Source organism: Otolemur garnettii, unplaced genomic scaffold (assembly GCF_000181295.1).
Source record: "Otolemur garnettii isolate 467f Iridium unplaced genomic scaffold, OtoGar3 scaffold00012, whole genome shotgun sequence".
In the NCBI taxonomy this organism is placed as follows: domain Eukaryota; kingdom Metazoa; phylum Chordata; class Mammalia; order Primates; family Galagidae; genus Otolemur; species Otolemur garnettii.
Window position 1 is genome coordinate 15,887,673 of NW_003852407.1, and position 19,000 is coordinate 15,906,672.

At 39.4% G+C, this 19,000-nt stretch overlaps 1 protein-coding gene across 1 annotated transcript in view; it reads left to right on the forward strand.

Annotated features, from left to right (window-relative positions):
- RPRD1A (regulation of nuclear pre-mRNA domain containing 1A) overlaps nt 1-19,000 on the forward strand; it is an 89,498-nt gene that overhangs the window by 57,838 nt on the left and 12,660 nt on the right. The gene's annotated exons all lie outside the window — the stretch shown is intronic.

Here is a 19,000-nt window from a genome sequence, read left to right on the forward strand (position 1 = left end):
GGCCATTTTTTGGTTGCAGCCATCATTGTTGTTTGGCGGGCCCGGGCTGGGGATTCGAACCCGCCACCTTAGGTGTATGTGGCTGGCGCCCCAGCCGCCCGAGCCAGAGGCGCCGAGCCAAGCCCAGTTTTTTTAATAGTTAGTTTACTCTGTGTTTTTCCATTGAAATCATATTTAGAGGCCTACCTCAGAAATTTGTGTTTAGTTCCAGAGTACTGCCCTAAAGGGAATATCACAATAAAGCAGGCAACACAAGTTCTCAGTTTCCAGTGCATATGTTTCCTGAGCCTTCAGCAAAGTCCTAATCTTTTTGCTGGTGATGAGCCTTATTTCAAACTTGATGACTATTGATGAACCAGGGTAATGGTGGTGGTGGTGGTAATGGGTGAAGGTTGGGTTGGCTATGGCAATTTCATTTTTGTTCTGTTTTGCTTTTTCTTTTTCTTTCCCTCCCCTTCTCTCCTTTCTTTGAAGGTTGGGTTGGCTGTAGTAATTTCATTGTTCTCCTCCCTCCTTTTCCCCTCCCGTTTTTTTTACCCTCTTCTCTCCTCTCTTCTTTCTCTCTCTCTCTCTTCTTTTTTTTAAGAACAGGTCTCTGTTGTCCTGGTTGAAGAGTGGTATTGTCATTGTAGTCCTCTTGCATTCAAGAAAGCCTCCTGCCTTAGCCTCTTGGCTAATTTTTCTGTTAGAGAAAAGACAGAGACAGGGTCTTGCTATATTCTTCACACTGGTGTCTTGAACTCCTGGCCTCAAGCAGTTCTCCCACTTTGGCTTCCCAAAGTGCTGAGAATCAGGTGTGAACCATCTTATCTGACTGATTCTTTGATTTTTTTTAAGACAGCATCTTGCTCTGTCACCCAGGCTGGGCAGTGGCACAATCATAACTCACTCCAGCCTTGGCCTCCCAAGTAGCTGGATTAGAGGTTTGTGCCATCATACTTGGCTAATTTTGTTTTTCATTATTTTAGAGAGATTGGGTCTTGCTGTGTTGCCCAGGCTGGTCTCAAACTCCTGGCTTCAAGTGATTCTCTGACCTCAGCTGGGATTCTCTGACCTTCCCAAGTAGCTGGGATTACAGGCATGACCACTGAACCAAACCAATTTGCTAAAATAAGACAATGAAGTTTGTTGCATTTATTGACTCTTCCATGATAAGTTTCTCTGTCATACAAGATTCTGTTTAATAGCATTTTATACACAGTAGAACTTTCACAGTTGGAGTCAGTCCTCTCAAGCCCTTTTGTTGCTTTATCACCTGACTTTTTTTTGTTATTTGCAGCAGTGTTCACAGCATCTTCACCAGGAATAGATTCCGTCTCAAAAAACCACTCATGCATAAGAAGCAATACCTCGTCTGTTCAGGTATTGTTATGAGATTGCTGCAGTTCAGGCATATCTTCAGGGTCCTCTATTGAAATCTTGAACCCATCTAAGTCACCCACGAGGGTTGGGATAAACTTCTTCCAAGTTACTATAATGTTGCTATTTTGATCTTCCATTAATCAGGAATGTTTTTAATGGTATTTAGAGTGGTGAATCCTCTTTGGATGGTTTTCAGTTTGCTTTGTTCAGATCTGTCAGAGGAATCAATTATCTTCGGCAGCTTTTGCCTTAACAAAATGTATTTTTTAAAGAATAGTAAGACTTGGAATTTGAAATTACTCCTTCACCCGTGGGCTGCAGTTGTGTTAGCAGGCATGAAAACAATGTTTGTGTCTTTGTACATCTTCATCAGAGCTCTTGGTGGCCAGGTGCATCCCTTTTGAAAGGATTTTTTTTTTTTTTTCTGAGCATTGCGTCTCAGCAGTGGTCTTAAAATATTTAATAAATAGTGCTATCAACAATGTTTTGTTATCCAAGCTTTGTTCCATTTATAGAGCACAAGCATAGTGGGTTTAGCATAATTCTCCACGGGCTCTAGAACTTTCAGAATGGTAAATGAGCATTGGCTTCGAATTAAAGTCACCAGATGAATTTAGCTTCTAACAGTCAGCCTGCCCTTCCAAGCTTTGGAGCCAGGCATAGATTTCTCTCTAACTATGGAAGGTCTAGATGGCATCTTCTTCCATGTTAGACGTTGAAAATCTGCTGTGTGTTGCTACCTTCCTCAGTGATCAGCTTCCACGTTAGCACTTGTGGCTTGGCTTTGCACTTTAATGTTATGAAGAGGATTTCTTTCCTTAAACCTCCAAACTAACTGCTCTAGCTTCCAACTTCTTCCGCAGCTCACTCACCTCTCAGCCTTCATAGAATTGAAAGTAATTTTAAACGTAATAATTATTAGGGCCTTGCTCTGGATCAGGCTTTAGCTTAAGGGAATGTTGTGGCTAGTTTGATCTTCTGTTCAGATCTCTATAATATAGACTGTCCGTATCAGCAATAAGGCTATTTCAGTTTCTTACTATTTGTGTATTTTTAATTTCCTTCAAAAACTTGTCCCTTTGCATTCACAACTTGATTATTTTATGCATGTGGCCTAACTTTTGGGCTATCCTGGCTTTTCCTTTCTTAATAAGCTTACTCATTTCTAGCTTTTGATTTAAAGTGTAAGACCTGCATCTCTTTCTTTTTACTTGAACATTTAGAGGCAATCGTAGGTTTATTAATTTGTGTCTCTTCAGTATTGTGCCTCAGGGAAAGGAAGAGGAAAGCCCAAAGAAGGGAAGAGACAGAGAAAGGGCTGGTTGGTGGAGCAGTCATGATGCTTCTCCTTATTCAGTTCATCACTTTATGTGGACGTGGTTCCTGGTGCCCCCCAACATTTACAGTAGTACATTAAAATTCACTGATCACAAATCATCACAGCTTGTGATAATGAAAATGTTTGAAATACTGCAAAAAAAACCAAAATTTGACACGGACATGAGGTGAATGCTTGCTATTGGGAAAGTGATGCCTTGTAGACTTTTTTGGTGCTGGGTTGCAGCAGACCTTCAATTTGTGAAACTCAGTGAAGTGAAGCACAGTAAAGTGAGGGATCAAATTTAAATTTGATTTAAATTTAGAAGTAATTTGATAAGGTGTAGCTATGTGGATTTTCCAGAGGAATGTATTCTTTCATAAAGGTTTATTTTTTGAGTTCTAAATGTCATTGTTGAGGCTCGGTGCCCGTAGCTCAAGTGGTTATGGTGCCAGCCACATACACCGGGGCTAGCAGGTTCAAACCTGGCCTTTTGTTGACAACTGCAACAAAAAAATAGCCAGACATTGTGGCAGGTACCTATAGTCCCAGCTACTTGGGAGGCTGAGGCAAGAGGATGGCTTAAAAAAAGCCTGATGATACCACAGCACTCTACCAAGGGTGACCTCTAACAAAGGTGACATAGTGAGACTCTGTCTCAAAAAAAAAAAAAAATATATATATATATATACACACATATATATATGATTGTTGAAACATTTTTATGGTTAATCAGTTTTTCCAGGAATCATGTAACTTTTTAATCATTGTTACTGATAATAAAAGTAATCTTTTTTTTTATCATAGGAAAGACTTAGCCCAGTTTATTTGCTCTATTTTATATCCTTTTATTTTCATGTAATACATCCTGTGCATCTTACATCATTTTCCTTTTTAATGTATAGATGGATTATAATTTAGCTGCTCTGTTGATGTAAGTGGTATTATATTTCAGTGACCCTATCTTCAGTTAGCTCTTCACTCACATATGTCATCTATTCTTACAATAAATTTCTAAAGGTGAAATTGCTGATTCATATTAAAGGCTTGATACTTAACTACCAATATGACTTTCAGTAAGATTCTGCAAGGGCATTGTCTTCTTTGATGGTTCAGAAATGTTAACTATAGAGCTTCTTTTCTAGGCCATTCATTTTCGTTTTTTCCTTTTTTTTTTCCCCCATGGCATCACAGCTCACAGCACCCTCCAGCTCTTGGGCTTAGTTGATTCTCTTGCCTCAGCCTCCCGAGTAGCTGGGACTACAGTGCCCACCACAATGCCCGGCTACTTTTTGTTGCAGTTTGGCCGGGGCTGGGTTTGAACCCGCCACCCTCAGCATATGGGGATGGCACCCTACTCACTGAGCCACAGGTGCCGCCCAAGGCAATTCATTTTCTCCAGAGAAAACTACCTCAGGATTGCTGAGCAGACATATATCATATCATGGGATATCTGCTTTCAGAATGGCTGCCTTTCTAATCTAGATCTCTGAATGCAGATTTTTCCCCCTCAGTTTCTTATGTTCCATCTTTAAGCTCTGTGGGATAAGAGTTTTAACAGATTCAAGTTAAGATTTTTTAGTTGACCCTCACTGTTAACCTTACGATTCACTGTTACATTTTAAGAAGCCTGGTACCTAGAAGTCCTGAGCCTTCTGGATGAGTTGCATTACTTTTGATCATTATCCTCTGTTGTAGTTTTTTCCCTGTTACGAAAGGTTCATCACATCTGTGGTCCCATTTCCTCTGTCCTTGGGAGATTTTGCCTATATGAATTGCTTTATTTTGTTTTGTTTTGTTTTGTTTTTTGAGACAGAGCCTCAAGCTGTTCTCCTGGGTAGAGTGCTATGGCATCACAGCTCACAGCAACCTCTAACTCCTGGGCTCAAGCGAGTCTCCTGCCTCAGCCTCCCAAGTAGCTGGGACCACGGGCGCCCGCCACAACGCCTGGCTGTTTTTTGGTTGCAGCCATCATTGTTGTTTGGTGGGCCCGGGCTGGATTCGAACCCGCCACCTTAGGTGTATGTGGCTGGCACCTTAGCCACTTGAGCCACAGGCGCCAAGCCTGCTTTATTGTTTTAATGTCTTTTTGGGAAGGGATGGATAAACATGAGTTTTATCTATCGTATAAATGGAAGGTTATGTTTTATTAAATACAACTGCAATATACATCTTATAACTGTTGCCAAACCACCCCTGTCTAAATTGTTGTTGTGTATTACTTGGGTTGTTGACAACTGACCTTTCTGTTCCCTGCAGCCAGCATTGTGTTTTTTGTTTGTTTGTTTGTTTTTGTTTTTTTAAAGAGACATAAGCTTGTTCTGTCGCCTGGACTAGAGTGCCATGACCTCTGCCTAGCTCACAGCAACCTCAAACTCCTGGGCTCCAGCAACTCTCTTGTTTCAGCCTCTCTAGTAGCTGGGACAATGAGCATGTGCTAGCCACACTGGGCTCATTTTTCTGTTTTTCCTAGAGACAGGGTCTCACTTTTGCTCAGGCTGGTCTCTAACTCCTGAGCTGAAGGGCTCCTCCTACCTTGGCCTCCCAAAAGTGTTAGATTACAGGTGTGAGCTACCGTGCCTGGCCTTATATATATATATATTTGTAGAAATAGGGTTGCTATATTGCCCAGGCTGGTTTCAAACTCCTGGCATGAAGTGATCCTCGTGCCTTGGCCTCACAAAGTACTGAGATGGCAGGCATGAGCTTTGGCACTCTTCCCCCTTTAAATCTCATCAATGCCTCCTACTATACTTAATTGGATTTTATTTTAATGTCTCATGATTATGGGATCACTAGCCTCGATACTCCATCTTACCTAGTCTTGTACATCTTAAATCACGTATTTTAGCATTCATTTTGCTTTTCAAGCAGATGAAGCATGTTCTCACATCAGAGGCCTTGTCCATTGCTAATAGTGACGGGAATGCCCCAGCCTCTGATGTTGCTTAGGTTGTTCTTTTCCCAGTTGAATATCCTGTGTCACATCTTCAGAGTCCTCTGTTCCTTTGGTTCTTTCACCACCTCTGCCTTCCCAATTGACATCACATCACATTGTCAGGTTTTTTGTTTCTCTTGCATGTTGCTTATCACTTTCTGAAAATTTAAAACTTCGTATAGTTACTACATGTGCCAACCACCAGAATGGGAGCCCCAGGAGACAGCCTTGTTCTGTTTCCTGTTTGTTGCCATAGCCTCAGTGCTTAGTGCAGTCTCTTGGTAGGTTCTCAGCTGTTTGCGTTTAATGAATAAATACATTAGACCTTCAGGTGATGGATGAATGAATGCCACTACAAATGTAAGCTGCAAGAGATATATACCTTAAGTTGGTAATTTATTTGTAATTACACTGGAAAAGAATGATACTTTAATAAATAAAAATGATTGAAAGATATTTGAGGTTTTTGAAGAAAATTATATCCAATATAACTCTTTAACTACATCACCTTTGAAGACTTAACTGTGTGTTCAAGACATACAGCTTCGGCTCGGCACCTGTGGCTCAAGCAGCTAAAGCACCAGCCACATACACCTAAGGTGGTGGGTTCGAATCCCCAGCCCGGGCCCACCAAACAACAAATGATGGCTGCAACCAAAAAATGGCTGGGTGTTGTGGCGGGCACCTGTAGTCCCAGCTACTTGGGAGGCTGAGGCAGGAGACTCGCTTGAGCCCAGGAGTTGGAGGTTGCTGTGAGCTGTGATGCCATGGCACTCTACCCAGGGGGATAGCTTGAGGCTCCATCTAAAAAAAAAAAGACATACAATTTGTAGAACTGTAGCAGAGCATTTCAAACAAAGGAGTAAATGACCTTTTTTTTTTTTTTTTGAGTCAGAGCCTCAAGCTGTCACCCTGGGTAGAGTGCTCCACCTCCAACTCCTGGGTTCAAGCGAGTCTCCTGCCTCAGCCTCCCAAGTAGCTGGGACCACAGGCACCCGCCACAACACCCAGCTATTTTTTGGTTGCAGCCATGATTGTTGTTTTGGCGGGCCTGGGCTGGATTCGAACCCACCACCTTAGGTGTATATGGCTTGCGCCTTAGCCACTTGAGCCACAGGCGCTGAGCCGTAAATGACCATTTTGAAGTTGTAAAATTATTTTACCAGCTTTCCTTTTTTCCTTCAGAAGAATAACACATTAACAGTAGTAAGAATAATGTAACAAATGAACAGTAGTAGTCTGTAGTGCACAAGTACCAAATTTGTAAAGAGTAACAACATTGCCATCTAAAGGAAGAACTGGAACTACAAATGAAATCAGAATACTTAACAACAGTGTTCTTTATGTAGTAGTATAGAAAGAAGAGAAATTTAAACTGTAATTGGCCTCTGTGCTTGTTCACTTATTCATGAAATGGAAATGGTAATATTAATAACTGTCAAGAGAGGCATTGTCATAGTTGGAGGAATTACGCATATAAGCAGTTACACTATACTTGAGGCAAAGGAAGTCTTTAAGTGATAAAACTACTACTAAAATTTGTTAATTGCTTTTGCAGATAAGAGTTGTTAGGAATGAGAGGAGATTGAAAAATAGATTGGGACATTGTTGAGGGCACTTGAATGTTCTTAGTTTTACCTGATGTTGATAACAGGCCAAAAGACTTAAGAGGAGTTGTGACATAAGCAGTGTCGACAACCTAGTTATAGTTGCTGAGTGGATTAGAGAGGGGAGAGGCAAATGTCCCAAGTTGCCTCCAGGCAGGTTGTCGGATACTGGGAGAGCAGGTAGGACTTAACTAGAAAAATTTATTATGTGTTGGGTACTAAAGGTCCTAACTATAGTGGGTGGTAGCAGTGTCATTTGTTGTTTTCATTACAGAAGTAGTTTAGAAATGTGAACAGAAAAACAGCCAAACTTTGTAAAATAATTTAAAGAGGTTTACTCTGAGCCAGATTTGAGGACCGTGACCCAGAGCCATGCCCAAGAAGCCTTGAGCAAGTGGACTTGGGGCAGTCAGGTTACAGTTTGTTTTCTGCATTTCAGGGAGATGGAAATTACCTGTAAAGTCATAAATCACTAGATGGAAGATGTGCATTGGTTTAGCCTAAAAAGGTAGGACTTCTCAAAGGAAGCTTACAGTGGGTTTAAAGTGGGTTTAAGGAGTCTTTGATTTGTAATTAAAGGTCTGAAGCTGTGTCAAGGCTTGGAATGCCTGGAAATTAAAGAAGTCTGTCAGAGACAAGCCAAGGGACACATACCCAGACTCAAGTGATTTCTTATATATATTGAGGATCTGCAGGTTTGTCTTGCATAGCCTCAGGCTTGTGAATGAATTACAAAGGACCTCTTCAAAGAGACACCACCTAAAATTTCATCCAGTAAATGACATTTGGCAAGATTTAGAGGAGTAGAGTCTTCTGTATGTGCTATTTTATATACAGGGTGTCCCAAAGGTTGTCACACATAGGAAAATTAGCTCATTACATTTTATGTTATTTATTTTTTTACTTTTTTGCAGTTTTTAGCCAGGGCCGGGTTTGAACCCACTATCTCCAGTATATGGGGCCGGTGCCCTACTCCTTGAGCCACAGGTGCTGCCCCATTTTATGTTACTAACATTTTTCATGTTTATATATCAACATGTAGAGAAATAGTTTGTGAAATTTTGTAATAATTTTCTTACCAAAGGTACATTTAGCATACAGTTTTCATTGTGTATGTATGGTGGCCTTTGGGACACCTTTATTGTCTTTTTACACATTAGCTGTAAGCCATTTTCATGTGATTATAAATCTCATTTTAATATCTAAGTCGTATTCCATTGCATAGAAGTAGTATTTCTGTAACCAGCACCTAGTTGTTTAGAATATATATTTTTTCCAATTTCATGCTATTGAAAACACATTGCTCAGGATCACCTGTCACCTAAGTCTTTTCCTACCTGTACTAGTTTTCTTATAATTTCCTAGAAACAGAAGGAAAAGACAGAAACTAAAGCAATAACCAGATATGATTTTCATGCTTAAGCTGATTGTAATTTAGGAAAACAAAGTCATATCACAGTGGAAATGGGAACTCTTACATATTGATGTAAATTCACATGGTCCAATCTGTGGAGAACAGTTTGGCAGTCCGTATCAGAAGCCTTTATTTTATATATTTTTCTTCTTTGCTTTTTACCAGATCATTTAAATTGTATATTGATCTAAATGTAACCAGTTGGTAGAACAAATTCTGGTGCAGAGAGTATAGGTTCTTTCTCTTCTACTTTTAAAAATTTGTAACAAAAAAGACATAAAATTTACCATCGTAAGTATTTGTTGATTTTTAAAAAGTAAAAAGAAGAATATACTTAATGTGCTTTGAACTTATTTCAAAACTAATTAAAAATTTTAAAAATGTTGGCAGCACAGCAGAGTGCTGCAGCACACTGGCTGAAAAATCAGAGGTCTGGCTAAACAGGATGATTCTGGAACCACCTACCAAGCAGTTTTTGAAAGACAGTACATAAAAATAAGCCCAGAGGGAAAACTTTTCTTTTAGGAAGTAGTTAATTGAAAAGATTACAGATGAAAAGTAACTACTGAAAATGCCTGAACACCTGGAGATTCTTCTTTCCCCTCTTATCCTCAGTATCCATCAGAAAACAGGGTATTCTTACAGCTGTGTACGGAGGAGAACTCCACTTTTTCTGGTCAGCAAAGGAGTTTTGGGGAATTACGGGCAAGTAAGCAGGGAAACAATATAAGCAACAACATCAGTGGCATGATGGCCGTTAAGTGAGAGCAGAGGAGAGATGGAGTGGAGCAAGTGAGAGATGTGAGATTTTGGAAAATTGGAATCATGCTGATAGAGTTTAAAATTAATGTAGTAAGATGGTACTTTACTGTTGAACATAATGCATTAATTACTAAAATATATGGAAAAAATCATACTGAATTTTAGCATCAAATGGGTATAAAAATATATAAAATTTCTGCATATCAAAATTGGCATACTATGAGGGACAATTATTTTTTCTCCACAGATTTTTCAATTGCAATTTTTTTTTTTTACTGTGGTCATTGATGCTTTTTAAGGCCTTGAGTAGTAGTCAAGATAAAAATTAGTAAAATTGGGCGGCCCCTGTGGCTCAAAGGAGTAGGGCCCTGGCCTCATATGCTGGAGGTGGCAGATTCAAACCCAGCCCCTGGCCAAAAACTGCAAAAAAAAAAAAAAAATTTAGTAAAATCATAGGTAAATCATTAAATATAGACAGTGCTATTAACAAATAATGGATCTTCTCATTGCTAAATAGGAATGACATTTAGTAGCCAAGAGGAACTGATCATTGTGAAGGATTTAGTTTTTAGTGTATTGACCTGGGGATTATGATATTCATGTGAATGGTAGTCTCTTTTTAATCACCTTTCTTTCAGTCTGTCAAGCAAAAGATGTGTAAAATTGTCATGTTTTGCTTTTTTGTGAGCTGTGAAGATACAGCCTCCTTTTAGAATTCTTGAAATCTCCTTTGCTTTTGGATCACAAAACATCACAGTGTTTTGGTGCTGAGTCTCAATTCAGACGCAAAAATTCTTATTTTCCTGTAGTATGGAACATATAGTCAGGCATCTAAATATTTACCACTCTGTGTGCCTGATATCTATTCTTGTTTCTTGTCACAAGCATTGTCACCTACATAACTCCATAAACCCTCTTGTAAAAAATTGAAATACTGACTGTAGCATCATCATGGGATGGTGGTTATCTGTTTGCTAGCTACTATCTGAAAGCCTGAATTTGGCTTCCAAAAAGCTGTTTAGAATTATGGGTATAGAGTTTATAAAACTGAGCATTTTGTGAAAGCTGGAGATGCCGTGTAGATAATTCTGAACTATTGAAAATTTCACAATATGTTTATAAGTGAAGAAAGAGTTAAAGAATTTTCCTTTGACAGAAGAACGAAGGATGAGTCAAGGGAACAAAAACTGGAAGGAAAGAAGAGAAAAAAGATGAGGAAAGGACAGAAGAAAAATTGGGAAGAGGGAAGAAGGTAGAAAGTAACAAACAGTACAGGTTTATTCATGCCTGGCAGAATTTCGTGTTGTGTCCCCATCCAGCAGGTGGTATCGCATAGGCCAGATAGAGGAGCAACTAGGTGTCTAGTGCAGGTGATCTGGGAATGGTTCTAGGATGTGAGCTGAGGCTCAGCCTCTTAGATTTTATTCTGCTATTCCACTCTGACATTGCTGCCTCTTTCTGACTAAGGCTAATCATTGAACACAACTAGCACCATCTGTACTCATAATGGGGGGGGGGCATTTTAACTAGGAGAGGCTACTCTTGAAGATTCTCTTAACTTACTAGTTTTGAGATTCTCAGAATTCTTAGGCCTCTTAAATGAAACTTCCCACTATATCTATAAACTATATGGCTGAAAAATTACTATCTTTATACTTAACCTAAAACCCTACTATTTCACTTAACCTTCATTATTTCACTTAACCTTCATTGTTCATGAGAAGATACTATAAGATTTAATCATAAAATAATAAGTTACTCAGCATTAACTCTGTGTCACCAAGGTACTGTTCTAAGTACTTTTCCTGTTTTTATTGATAACTACCATTGTAGGAGGTAGGTATTATTGTACCTATTTTATGAAGGAGAGCACTGAGGCTCAGAGTTGTTCACATGATCTTCATGGGAAATTTGAGGAATACATTTAAATTTAAAAAGCTCCTGGTAACATTTTGATGTATTTCCTTTGGTCTTAAAAAAATCATTGCTAGAAAATATCATTGTAAACATAGTTGTAAAAAATCAGTTGTAGCCATTCCGTATGTTCAGATCTTCATCTTGAATGTATGTCTTGGTTAGTCTTCGGTGAATATAGAATATGGAGTAATGAACCAGGAATTGGGAGTTATGGACTCTAGAACTTACTGTGTGTGATGGAACAAAGTGTGTACTGTGAAGGCCATTCTTTCCTCATTTTCAAAATGTATTTCAAATCTAATGAATTATAAGATCTATCCTAGCTTTAAAATTCAGTGCCTTTGACTTTTTCTCTATTCCTTATCTAATAGTTGGGTATTTCTGAATACTTCAGGAGTTTTTCCCTTTTAAAAAACTTTAACAGATTTAAGGAGTACAAGTTGAATTCTGTTACATTTATTTATCGTATAGTGGTGGAGTCTGGGCTCTTAGTGTACCCATCACCTGAAGAGTGCACATTGTACTTTTATAGGTAATTTTTATCCCTCACCCAACCCTACTTTTCCCCATTTTGGTCTCCAGTATCCACTTTAGTAGTGAGTGTGTCATTGCACAACCATGGATTGGCTCATTCTTCTAAGTGAGAACACGCAACATTTTTCTTTTCCTGAGTTCCTTCACTTAGGATAATGGCCTCTAGTTCCATTCAAGTTGTTGTAAAAGACAGTATTCTTTCCTTCTTATGCTTGTGGAGTACTCCATAGGGTATGTGTGTGTACATGTATCATACACACTTTAGTATTTTAGTTTAATTCAACTTCCAAGAGCAATAAATGTAGTGTAAGTTTTCTTTCCTTGTATCTATTTTGTAAGCATTTTCCCATCATAAAAATAATACATGCTTATTATAGATAGTTTGGAAAATACTGAAAAGTCTAAAAAAGAAAAGCTATTTAGAAGTTTATACGAACTGCTGAAAACAGCTATTATCAGTATTTTGATGTATTATGTTTCACTGTGCTTTGTTATTTGCTTTAGATAGTTGCATCTTTCCATTTTTATCTTTTGAAAAGTGCTTATAAAAGCTTTCTTTTTAACTTAAAATTATAGGTAGCCAGCATTTTTTTTTTCCTATCCTTGTTTCTCTTATTTCAAACAGGAATGGAACTTTTTTTTATAATCTACTTATCCACATGGGGGTAAATAAGTTATACTTGTTGGTCCTATTGCAAGAATAAGGTCTACATAGCAAATGAGGGTCTTTGCTACAAAGATATTGGAAGTTATTTGAATAATAAAAGTCCTCACTGCCTCTCCAAGTCCTTCAGTGCCTCACTGTAATGTACTGGTGGCGTGGTATCCTTGCTAACTATATTATCTAAATCTTTAACCCCTTCTTTTTTTTTTTTTTGTTTTTTTTTTTTGTTTTTTTAGAGACAGAGTCTCACTTTATCACCCTCAGTAGAGTGCTATGGTGTCACAGGTCACAGCAACCTCCAACTCCTGGGCTTAGATGATTCTCTTGCCTCAGCCTCCTGAGTAGCTGGGACTACAGGCACCAGCCACAATGCCCAGCTATTTTTTTTGTTACAGTTTAGCTGGGACAGGGTTCAAACCCACTACCCTCGGTATATGGGGCTGGCACTCTACCCACTGTGGGTGAGCCACAGGTGCCGCCCAACCCCTTCTAGTTTTTGAGGTAAGATTGATGTTAGAGCTGGAATTTAAGTATTGTTAATTTTGATATAATTGCACATAAGAGGTTCAGCTTAAATACAAACCTCTTAAGCATTTATATCAATCAAAATTTTAAGGAGAGCCGTATGTCATTCAGACTGATATAATCTCATAGACTTGTCAGACTTAACTTTTTTGTGTGTGTGTGAGACAGAGCCTCAAGCTGTCCCCCTGGGTAGAGTGCTGTGGCATCACAGCTCACAGCAACCTCTGACTCCTGGGCGCAAGCAAGTCTCCTGCCTCAGCCTCCCAAGTAGTTGGGACCATAGGCGCCTGCCACAACGCCCTGCTATTTTTTGGTTGCAGCCGTCGTTGTTTTGGTGCCTGGGCTGGATTCGAGCCCGCCACCTTAGATGTATGTGGCTGGTGCCTTAGCCACTTGAGCCACAGGCGCTGAGCCCAGACTTAACTTTCTAAAGCCAGAATTCTTTTCACAGCAATCCCCAAATCTGATCATCATTAGGTCAGGCTATAGAAAATGCAAATGCTTCAGAGCAATGTCTTTTATTCCATGATCTTGGAACCTTTCTAGAATCTGGATATCTTATTCTAATATAAGGAAATATTCCTGGGAGTTTTGTAGGATTAATAAACTTAATACATTTTAAAGTTGAGGTAGAATTAACATACAATGAGATAAATATTAAGTAGGCTGCTGATTATTAATAAATTTTGCTACAGTATAGATGTTTTAATTCTAATTTCTAAAGTTATTTTAGTTTTCTGAGTCAGGAATATAGCTAAATGTGTTCATTTTCCTTGATTACAAAAAAAAAGTAAAGGATATGGCGGCTCACCCCTGTAATCCTAGTACTTAGGGAGGCCAGGGCAGGTGGTTTGCCTGAGCCCATGGGTTTGAGACCAGCCTGAGCAAGTGCAAGACCCAGTCTCTACCAAAAAATGAAAAACTTGAGGATCACTTGAGCTCAAGAGTTTGAGGTTGCTGTGAACAAAAAAGTGGTATGGGTCTGTGATGTGTCTGTGAAACATCAGAAAGGCAGATGATTGAATAAGGGAAGAACATAGAGGTTTTAACCTTCTTTGAATGGCCAAGGGCTTTGAAAGAGGCATATATTTATACAAATATGTTTACAACTTCAGTGATTTAGGGCTGCCTTTAAAACTCACCCCTGATTAACTCACCGTAGTTAAGATGTTTAAATACATTTTCAGGAAATGTTCTTAGGAAATCAGACTGTTGGTCCATAAGTAGAGAAAATTGAATGGGGATCACTGTGAAACACTGCATTGCTTTCATCATACCCTTTCTCTGCCTGACAATTTTAGTGTAAATTACTACATTTAGATTTTCCCCAAGCTAACTGCATCAGTATCATCAGGAGCTTGATAGTGTGTAGCTGTTAGTCACCATGATGATGGAGTCCAGTGTTAAGTTACACTAATAAACTAACATTCTTAGGATAGTAAATAAGTTCTGTGTCTCAGATGCTAGTTAAGGCATAGCTAGATTTCTGTATTCAACTCTAGATTCCACATTAGCAATAAACTTGCCAGCATATATCCAGAGAAGCAGGGCTGGGCTCAATGGCTCACGCCTGTAATCCTAGCACTCTGGTAGGCTGAGGCAGTGGGCTGGTTCAAGTCCACTCTGAGCCAGAGCAAGACTTCATCTCTAAAAAAATAGCCAGGCGTTCTGGCAGGTGCCTGTAGTCCCAGCTACTTGAGAGGCTGAGGCAAGAGTATTGCTTAAGCCCAAGAGTTTGAGGTGGCTGTGAGCTATGATGCCACGGCACTCTACCAAGGGTGACAAAGTGTGACTCTGTCTCAAAAAAAAGAAAAAAGAAAGGGCTCAGCGCCTGTGGTTCAAGTGGCTAAGGCGCCAGCCACATACACCTAAGGTGGCAGGTTCGAATCCAGCCCAGGCCCGCCAAACAAAAATGACAGCTGCAACCAAAAAATAGCCAGGCGTTGTGGCGGGCGCCTGTGGTCCTAGCTACTTGGGAGGCTGAGGCAGGAGACTTGCTTGAGCCCAGGAGTTGGAGGTTGCTGTGAGCTGTGATGCTACGGTACTCTACCCAGGGGAATAGCTTGAGGCTCTGTCTCAAAAAAAAAAAAAAAAGAAAGAAAAGAAAATACCTTGGAGAACAGTTGGGGGAATTGGGGAGAGTGATGTTGGGAATAGGTCAGAGAGGAGAATTTGGATTTACTTCCTAGGGCAGAACTAGGACTAGTGAATGTAGAAGTGACAAGACTATTCTGTCGATTAAAGCTGCCTAATATGAAAGTGCTATTTAATAGATAATGAATTTTAGTCTCTGGCATCTACATCTAGGGCAGACCAGACTCATGTATATCATAAATTCCAGATAAGGAATTTAAAATTATTCATTAATATGTTAAGGGCTTTAATGAAAAATATAGGCACCATGCAAGAACAAATGGATAATGTAAGTAGGAGAGGTAGAAATGCTTAGAAACAAAATGAAAGCAGGTGTTAGGAATGAAACACTAACAAAGAGAGCCGGTGACGGGCACCTCAGTAGACTGGACACTGCCAAGGGGAGAGTGGGTGGGCTTGAAGACAAACTGAGATGCAAAGTGAAAAAAGAATGGAAAAGAAACCTGCACAAATAATTCAACAATTGTGGGACAGTTTGGGAAGGTGAAGCATACATGGGTTTGGAATACCAGAAGGAGAATAAAGCAGAAGAAATATTGAAGTAATAATGAGAGAAGTTCCAGAATTACAGTTAGCAAACCACTGATGCCAGAAACTCAAAAAACACCAAGCAGGATACCAGAAAGCCTACAGTTTGTACTTAGGTATATCATATTCAAAAAGCAGAAAATAGAAGACCAAAAAAAAAGGAAAGAATGGGGGGGGGGTCACGTTGTCTGTAGAGAAACCAAGACAATTACAGTTGACTCCTCAGCTGAACCATCCAAATAAGAGGAGAGTGAGGTGAAAAGTGTTGAAAGAAAAAACCCACCAACTTAGAATTCTATTATCAAATGAAATTATTCTTCAAAAGTGAAAGAGTGAGTTTGCTATTGCCAGACATAGTCAAAAAGAGATTGAATCACAAGGACAAGAAAAATGTTGGGTCCAGTGATTGCCTAACTGCATTCTATATATAAACTATCACCTGTTCATCAGAAATGTGTTTCCGTCATTTCAAGGAATATTGCAAACCAGATTCTGCTCTTGGAGCTTTACTCTAAGATACTGAGGATCTGAGGAAGGCTGTAGCAAGGAACCTGACTTTTGCTTACAAATACAAGCCCAGAACCTTAGATTTTTGTCCTGCTTGTTAAAACATTGTAAAACAAATGCTTCATAATGCACTGAATTTGAGAAACACCAGATCACACGTATGACCCTGAGATAATGTGATTTTTTTAGTGACTAGATAATAAGGAGTGAGGTTAAAAAATACACAAAATAAGGGCAACATGATTCCTCATTTAAATACCAGTACATTAGAAAAACTGTTAAAGGTTATTTCCTCTAAATTCCTTCTCCGTGCTTGAAGTTACATGCTACCTACCGAGCTCCTGGCTTTCTTACCCCCTTGCCCTCAAGGTCAAAACTGACAATTATCTGTAGGTTCAACTTTCCAGTAATGTTGGCCCCTATGCCACTGCCTTTTCCTGTGCCCATCCTTGTGTTGTTGCTAATTACTTTTGTTAAAGAAAATTCTTTTCAAGATTCATGTGCCATCATTCACGAGAAAATAACTAACTCCATTCCACTAATAGGAATTTCAGAGGTATTTTAATGGCAGAATTAGACTATGTGATGGAAGTCACAGTTTGTTTCCTTATGGGATTTTGAGTTTTAGGGACATGTCTTGTGGTTCTATTGCTGTGCTCATTCTACAGTTGATAAAAGGTAGATTTTAGTTGGGAAACATACTTCAGAATACCCATCCTCCAAATAATTCCAGGATATAACAGGGTGGTTAGTTTAGTGATTAAGCATGAGGACTGACAACAGATTTTCTAAATTTGAGCCCCCTTCTGCCCCTGTCCCTCGACTTTGGGTGAAGTTTCTCAATCAGTGGTTGTGGTTTAATTTCATCATTTGCAATCCATGGCTATGAACAGTCTCTACCTGTGAAGATTAAATGGAATGTTTACAATAATGGCTGGTATATAGTAAGCACATGAAAAATGTAGGGTCCCTGTGTGCTAGCTGAAATCTTGAAGTGTATAAAGCTTATTTTTAATTCCTTTATCATAATTTAGCATTATTAGTTTTTCAAAACCCAATTGATAACAGCTAGACATTGGGTTTCTTGCTGACCATCTGATTACCTTTGTCATCAGTCTGAAAGACTGATGAAACTTTACAGTAATCGATAGTAAAGATACAGTAAGGGAGGGGTAGTGAGCCCTGAAGTGAACTAAAGGAAGGAAGACAGTTTGTTGAACATCATTCATTTACACTAGTGTAATTCCCAGTAAAAGATAAAACTCTTTACAGTCAAGGAAAAATTAAAAGCTCCAGCCGAGAGGTACAGGATAATGTGAAAAGAGATGAGAAAGTATTTGACATGTTGGATTTTATATTAAGTTTCAATTCTAAGGTTAGATACCACACTAGTTTTGAGCATTTGTTTTTTATCTTTATCTGCCTTGCACTCTGTCCCCTGGAGAAGTTAACAGCTTGACTAATCTTCACAGTCTCAGAAACTTTCTGACATCATGAAATTTCTTGGCCTTGTTTTTTAAGATGTATTAATCCAGTTAATTTTTTCTAACCAACCCAGCAAAGAGCCCCAATTACAGCACAAGCAAAAATGTAGTAAATTATGGTGGATTCTGAAAATGAGATTCATAACTTCTTAATAGTTTTATTGAAGGAAAGGCTTAGGAAAGACTTGCCTGTTAACTTCTTAAGAAAGGCAAAGAGGCCAGGCACCATGGCTCAACACCTGTAATCCCAGTACTCTGGGAAGCTGAGGCAGGTGGATTGCCTGAGCTCACGAGTTCAAGACCAACCTAAGCAAGAGCAAGACCCCTCGTCTCTAAAAGCCAGGTGTGCTAGGTGCCTGTAGTCCCAGTTACTTGGGAGGCTGAGGCATGAGAATCAGTTGAGTCCAAGAGTTTGAAGTTGCTGTGAGCTATGATGCCACAGCACTCTACCAAGAATGACAAAGTGAGACTGTCTCCAAAAAAAAAAAAAGCAAAGAACGTGATACTACAGATAAATAAGATCCCTTAAGAAAACCAATTTTGCACCTTTTTCCTTTACAGATTCTGCTTTTCTTTCTCTCAAGGGATGGGTAGGAAGCCAGGAATTTATAACACAGTAGATATAATGCATAGAATTGGCCACAGCCTTTAATTGCCACAAAAGATCTTGTATCCACATGGACAGTTGAAATTCTCTGAACTCACAATTATGTATGGAAGAGGAAAGCAGAATTACTGGTAGCATCTGCAAGAAAAAGGAAGCCATGTGAATATTTTAAGGAAACTGAGACTTAGATAATCCTAGGGAGTCCTTGCCCCAAGTCACTTAAATAGTAGACTGAGGAAGAATTACTTCCATCTAGATTTTCAGACTTCAAGGAGTTTTTTTTTTTTTGAGACAGAGCCTCAAGCTGTCCCCCTGGGTAGAGTGCCATGGCATCAAAGTTTACAGCAACCTCCAACTCCTGGGCTCAAGCGAGTCTCTTGCCTCAGCCTCCCAAGTAGCTGGGACCACAGGCACCTGCCACAATGCCCAGCTGTTTTTTGGTTGCAGCTGTCATTGTTTGGCGGGCCCAGGCTGGATTCGAACCCGCCACCTTAGGTGTGTGTGGCCTGCGCCTTAGCCACTTGAGCCACAGGCGCCGAGCCACTTCAAGGAGTATTGACTGGGGGACTTGTTAGTACTCAGTGCTCTGCTGGATATTACAAGAGATGTAGATACATAGAAAGTGTGTTTCCCCTAATTATGGATTGGAAACTAGTCCAGTAGTGTTTTTTTTTTTTTT